Raw genomic sequence first — 7,269 nt, forward strand, 5'->3', positions numbered from 1 at the left:
ATAAGACAACAAAAAAAACAGGAAAACTTGAGCATGCATAACTACTCACCCCCCCCCCCCCAAAGTCAATACTTTGTAGAGCCATGTTTTGCAACAATTACAGCTGCAAGTCTCATGTCTCTATAAGCTTGGCACAACTAGCCACTGGGATTTATGCCCATTCTTCAAGGCAAAACTGCTTCAGCTCCTTCAAGTTGGATGGGTTCCGCTGGTGTACAGCAATCTTTAAGTCATACCACAGATTCTCAATTGGATTGAAGTCCAAGACATTTAAATGTTTCCCCTTAAACCACTCGAGTAGAAGTCAACCGATTAATCCGAATGGCCAATTAATTAGGGCCGATTTCAAGTTTTCATAACAATCGGTAATCAGCATTTTTGGACACCGATTATGGCCGACTACATTGCACTCTACGAGAAGATGCGTAGCAGGCTGACTACCTGTTAGGCGAGTGCAGCAAGGAGCCAAGGTAAGGTGCTAGCTAGCATTAAACTCATCTTATAAAAAACAATCAATCTTAACATAATCACTACTTAACTACACATGGTTGATTATATTACTAGTTTATCTAGCTTGTCCTTTCCTGCATTTGCCAGCAGCTCTTCGCTGTGCTTCAAGCTTTGCGCTGTTTATGACTTCAAGCCTATCAACTCCCGAGATTAGGCTGGCAATACTAAAGTACCTATTAGAACATTCAATAGTCAAAGGTATATGAAATACAAATGGTATAGAGATAAATAGTCCTATAATAACTACAACCTAAAAGGAACCACCAGCTTTCATATGTTCTGAGCAAGGAACTTAAACGTTAGCTTTTTTACATGGCACATATTGCACTTTTACTTTCTTCTCCAACACTTAGTTTTTTCATTATTTAAACCAAATTGAACATGTTTCATTATATATTTGGGACTGAAATTGATTTTATTGATGTATTATATTAAGTCAAAATAAGTGTTCATTCAGTATTCTTGTAATTGTAATTATTACAAATATATGTGTAAAAATCGGCCAATCAATCAGTGTCGGCTTTTTTTTGGCCCTCTAATAATCGGTATTGGTGTTGAAAAATCATAATCGGTCGACCTCTACACTCGAGTGTTGCTTTAGCAGTATGCTTAGGGTCATTGTCCTGCTGGAAGGCGAACCTCCATCCCAGTCTCAAATCTCTGGAAGACTGAAACAGGTTTCCGTTAATAATTACCCTGTATTTAGTGCCATCCATCAATCCTTCAATTCTGACCAGTTTCCCAGTCCCTGCCGATGAAAAACATACCCACAGCATGATGCTGCTACCACCATGCTTCACTGTGGGGATAGTGTTCTCGGGGGTGATAGCATTTTACTTGATGGCCAAAAAGCTCAATTTTAGTCTCATCTGACCAGAGTACCTTCTTCCATATGTTAATGTTTTTCTTTAAGCAATGGCTTTTTTTCTGGTCACTCTTCCGTAAAGCCCAGCTCTGTGGAGTGTACAGCTTAATGTGGTCCTATGGACAGATACTCCAATCTCCACTGTGGAGCTTTGCTGCTCCTTCAGTGTTATCTTTGGTATCTTTGTTGCCTCAATGATTAATGCCCTCCTTGCCTGGTCCGTGAGTTTTGGTGGGCAGCCCTCTCTTTTTTCTTCTTCTTTTTTTTACCCATTTTTCTCCCCAATTTCATGGTATCCAATTGTTTTAGTAGCTACTATCTTGTCTCATCGCTACAACTCCCGTACGGGCTGGGGAGAGACGAAGGTTGAAAGTCATGCGTCCTCCGATACACAACCCAACCAAGCCGCACTGCTTCTTAACACAGCGCCATCCAACCCGGAAGCCAGCCGCACCAATGTGTCGGAGGAAACACCGTGCACCTGGCAACCTTGGTTAGCGCGCACTGCGCCCGGCCCGCCACAGGAGTCGCTGGTGCACGATGAGACAAGGATTTCCCTACCGGCCAAACTCTCCCTAACCCGGACGACGCTAGGCCAATTGTGCATCACCCCGCAGGCCTCCTGGTCGCGGCCGGTTACGACAGAGCCTCTGGTGGCGCAGCTGGCAGGCAGCCCTCTCTTGACAGGTTTGTTGTGGTGCCATATTCTTTACATTTTTTAAATAATGGATTTAATGGTGCTTCGTAGGATGTTCAAAGTTTCGGATATTTTTTTCTAACCCAACCCTGATCTGTACTTCTCCACAACTTTGTCCCTGACCTGTTTGGAGAGATTCTTGGTCTTCATAGTGCCACTTGCTTGGTGGTGCCCCTTGCTTAGTGGTGTTGCAGACAATGGGGCCTTTCAGAACAGGCATATATATACGTAGATCATGTGACAAACCATGTGACACTTAGATTGCACACAGGTGGACTTTATTTAACTAATTATGTAACTTCTGAAGGGAATTGGTTGCACCAGATCTTATTTGGGGCTTCATAGCAAAGGGGGTGAATACATATGCACACACCACTTTATCGTTTTAATTAAAAAATATATTTTTGAAGAAGTTATTTTTTTAATTTCACTTCACCAATTTGGACTATTTTGTGTATGTCCATTGCATGAAATCCAAATAAAAATCAATTCAAATTACAGGTTGTAACGCAACAAAATAGGTAAAAATCCAAGGGGGGTGAATACTTTTGCAAGGCACTGTACCTAGCATTACCTAGCTTGCTTGCTTGCTAGCACCCACATGACAACAGCTGGTGCGCAATCTCTAATATTACAAGCAAAAACTCAAACAGAAAGTACCAGTGACACTCTCAATACGGAAGTGGTCCGAGGAAGCAGATGCTAAGCTACAGGACTGTTTCACTAGCACAGACTGGAATATGTTCCCGGGATTCATCCAATGGCATTGAGGAGTTTACCACATCAGTCAACGGATTCATTAATACGTGCATCGACGTCATCCCCACAGTGACCGTAAGTACATATCCCAACCAGAAACTATGGATTACAAGCAACATTTGCACTGAGCTAATGGCTGGAGCTGCCACTATCAAGGAGCAGGACACTAATCCTTAAATCTATAAGAAATCCACCTCTGACCTCCGACGAGCCGTAAAACAGGCAAAGCATCAATACAGGACTAAGATCAAATCCAACTAAGCAACACTGAACCATGCAACAGAGCACCAGCTGTTCCAGACAACTGCATGATCAAACTCTCCGTAGTCAATGGGAGTAAGACCTTTAAACAGGTTAACATTCACAAGGCTGCAGGGCCTGACGGATTACCAGGATGATTTCTCAGAGCATGTGCTGACCAGCTTTTCAAACTCTCCCTGACTCAGTATGTAATACCTACATGTTTCAAGCAGACCACCATAGCCCGTGCCCAAGGTAACCTGTCTAAATTACTAATGCCTCATAGCACTCACATCTGTAGCCATTAAATACGAAAAAAGTCTGGCCATGGCTCACATCATCACCATTATCCCAGACACACTGGACCCACTCCAATTTCCATACCGCCCCAACAGGTCACTCAATCTCTATTGCACTTTACACTGCCCTCTCCCACGTGGAAAAGAGGTACACCTATGTTTAGAATGTTGTACATTGACTACAGCTCAGGGTTCAACACCATAGTGCCCTAGAAGCTCATCACTAAGCTAAGGACCCTGACACTGAAAACCTCCCTCTGCAACTGGATCCTGGACTTCCTGATGGGCCGCTCCAGGTGGTGAGGGCAGGCAACAACACATCCGCCATGCTGATTCTCAACAAGGGGACTCCTCAGGGGTGCGTGCTTAGTCCCCTCCTTACTCCCTGTTCACCCACGACAATCTGGCCGAGAACGACTCCAACACCATCATTTGGACACTGTGTTAACTAACCTCTAAATGAGCTTCAATGCCATACAACACTCCTTCTGTGGCCTCCAACTGCTCTTAAACGCTAGTAAAACCAAATGCACGCTTTTCAAACGTTTGCTGCTGGCACACTGGACGGTTCTGACCTAGAATATATGGACAACTACAAATACCTAGGTGTCTGGCTAGACTGTAAACTCTTCTTCCAGACTCATATTAAACATCTCCAATCCAATCTAGAATCGGCTTTCTATTTCGCAACAAAGCCTCCTTCACTCACGCCGCAAAACTTACTATAGTAAAACTGATTATCCTACCAATCCTCGACTTCAGCGGTCATCTACAAAATAGCTTCCAATACTCTACTCAGCAAACTGGATGCAGTCTATCACAGTCCCATCTGTTTTGTTACCAAAGCCCGTTATACCACCCACCACTGCGACCTGTATGCTCTAGTCAGCTGGCCCTCGCTACATATTCGTCGCCAGACCCACTGGCTCCAGGTCATCTATAAATCTATGCTAGGTAAAGCTCCGCCTTATCTCAGCTCCCTGGTTATGATAACAATACCCACCTGTAGCACGCGCTCCACCAGGTATATCTCACTGGTCATCCCCAAAGCCAACACCCCCTTTGGCCGCTTTTCCTTCCAGTTCTCTGCCTCCAGTGACTGGAATGAATTGCAAAAATCGCTGAAGCTGGAGACTTATATTTCCCTCACCAACTTTAAACATCAGCTATCTGAGCAGCTAACCGATCGCTGCAGCTGTACGTAGTCCATCTGTAAATAGCCCCCCCAATCTACCTACCTCATCCCCATATTGTTTTTATTTACTTTTCTGCTCTTTTGCACACCAGTATCTCTACTTGCACATCATAATCTGCTCAATTATCACTCGTGTTAATCTACTAAATTGTAATTACCTCGCTACTATGGCCTATTTATTGCCTACCTCACACCATTTGCACACACTGTATATAGACGTTCTTTTTCTATTGTTTTATTGACTGTACGCTTGTTTATTCCATGTGTAACTCTGTGTTGTTGTTTGTGTCGCACTGCTTTGCTTTATCTTGGCCAGGCCGCAGTTGTAAATGAGAACTTGTTCTCAACTGGCCTACCTGGTTAAATTAAGGTGAAATATTTTTTAAACATTTTTTAATTTTTAAAATTAAGTTTGCTGATGACACAACAGTGGTAGGCCTGAGCACTGACGACTTTGAGACAGCTTATAGGGAGGAGGTTAGAGACCTGGCAGTGTGGTGCCAGGACAACAACCTCTACCTTAACTTCAGCAAGACAAAGGAGTTGGTCGTGGACTACAGGAAACGGAGGACCGAGCAAACCTCCATTCACATCGACGGGGCTGTTGGAGTGGGTTGAGAGCTTCAAGTTCCTATGTGTCCACATTACTGAGCATCTATCATGGTCCACACACACCAACACTGTCGTAAAGAGGGCCTCTTACTCCTCAGGAGGCTGACAAGATTTGTCCTGGGCCCGCAGCTGCACCATTGAGAATGAGTTTTGGTGGGCAGCCTCTCTTGACATGCTGTATCACCGCTTGGTATGGCAACTGCTTGGCATCCAACATCCTGCTTGGCATAGACAGTTCTCTCTGCTACTGCATGGCAAGCAGTACCGATGCACCAAGTCTGGAACCAACAGGACCCTGAACAGCTTCTTCTCCTAAGCCATAAGACTACTAAATAGGAATTATGGCTATTATGACTCATACTGTGGTACTCTATAGCTCTGTATAGTTCTGCATTGAAATGATTGGTTGACGGTAGGTGGGGGCAGGAGGTCCTGTATAAACTCATATTCCTTCAGAATACCTCTGCTCTGCGAAGCGCAAGAAGTATGTACCCTCTCCGAGTTGGGCAACTCCGGCGAGGCCCACGCTTGGATTGCGTCCTACCTGACAGGTCGCTCCTACCAGGTGGCGTGGCGAGAGTCTGTCTCCTCACCACGCGCTCTCACCACTGGTGTCCCCCAGGGCTCTGTCCTCTCCTATTCTCGCTATACACCAAGTCACTTGGCTCTGTCATAACCTCACATGGTCTCTCCTATCATTGCTATGCAGACAACACACAATTAATCTTCTCCTTTCCCCCTTCTGATGACCAGGTGGCGAATCGCATCTCTGCATGTCTGGCAGACATATCAGTGTGGATGACGGATCACCACCTCAAGCTGAACTTCGGCAAGACGGAGCTGCTCTTCCTCCCGGGGAAGGACTGCCCGTTCCATGATCTCGCCATCACGGTTGACAACTCCATTGTGTCCTCCTCCCAGGGCGCTAAGAACCTTGGCGTGATCATGGACAACACCCTGTCGTTCTCAACTAACATCAAGGCGGTGGCCCGTTCCTGTAGGTTCATGCTCTACAACATCCGCAGAGTACGACCCTGCCTCACACAGGAAGCGACGCAGGTCCTAATCCAGGCACTTGTCATCTCCCGTCTGGATTACTGCAACTCGCTGTTGGCTGGGCTCCCTGCCTGTGCCATTAAACCCCTTCAACTCATCCAGAACGCCGCAGCCCGTCTGGTGTTCAACCTTCCCAAGTTCTCTCACGTCACCCCGCTCCTCCGTTCTCTCCACTGGCTTCCAGTTGAAGCTCGCATCCGCTACAAGACCATGGTGCTTGCCTACGGAGCTGTGAGGGGAACGGCACCTCAGTACCTCCAGGCTCTGATCAGGCCCTACACCCAAATAAGGGCACTGCGTTCATCCACCTCTGGCCTGCTCGCCTCCCTACCACTGAGGAAGTACAGTTCCCGCTCAGCCCAGTCAAAACTGTTCGCTGCTCTGGCTCCCCAATGGTGGAACAAACTCCCTCACGACGCCAGGACAGCGGAGTCAATCACCACCTTCCGGAGACACCTGAAACCCCACCTCTTTAAGGAATACCTAGGATAGGATAAAGTAATCCTTCTCACCCCCCCCCCTTAAAATATTTAGATGCACTATTGTAAAGTGGCTGTTCCACTGGATGTCATAAGGTGAATGCACCAATTTGTAAGTCGCTCTGGATAAGAGCGTCTGCTAAATGACTTAAATGTAAATGTAATGTATGAATGCCCTGACTTCTGCAGAGGCCATATCATAGTAGATGTTGTACGGCCACTGCAGACGTCTGTCTGGCTGCAACCTGGTCTCAGAGCATTTTGTATTATTCTGTGTGTAAATCCGAAAGCAAACTCTGAAATAGCATATTGTTTTTATGAAGATTTTAAAATGTTCACATGAAAATCTGTCGCCAATTCTATGGAAACCTAGCTATAGACACCCTAAATACTTTGCCAAGTGCGCTAGTCCTTTGATTATGCCTGCACATCATGGTTCCCCAGCAGCCCAAAACATCTAAAGAATAAGCTACAAGACAAAATAACTTGTTAGAATTGTACTTAAACCCCCCCACATACTGTCTATAGCTCTGTAAATGTGTCTGTATTAATGTATT

Source organism: Oncorhynchus gorbuscha, linkage group LG06 (genome assembly GCF_021184085.1).
Source record: "Oncorhynchus gorbuscha isolate QuinsamMale2020 ecotype Even-year linkage group LG06, OgorEven_v1.0, whole genome shotgun sequence".
NCBI lineage: Eukaryota > Metazoa > Chordata > Actinopteri > Salmoniformes > Salmonidae > Oncorhynchus > Oncorhynchus gorbuscha.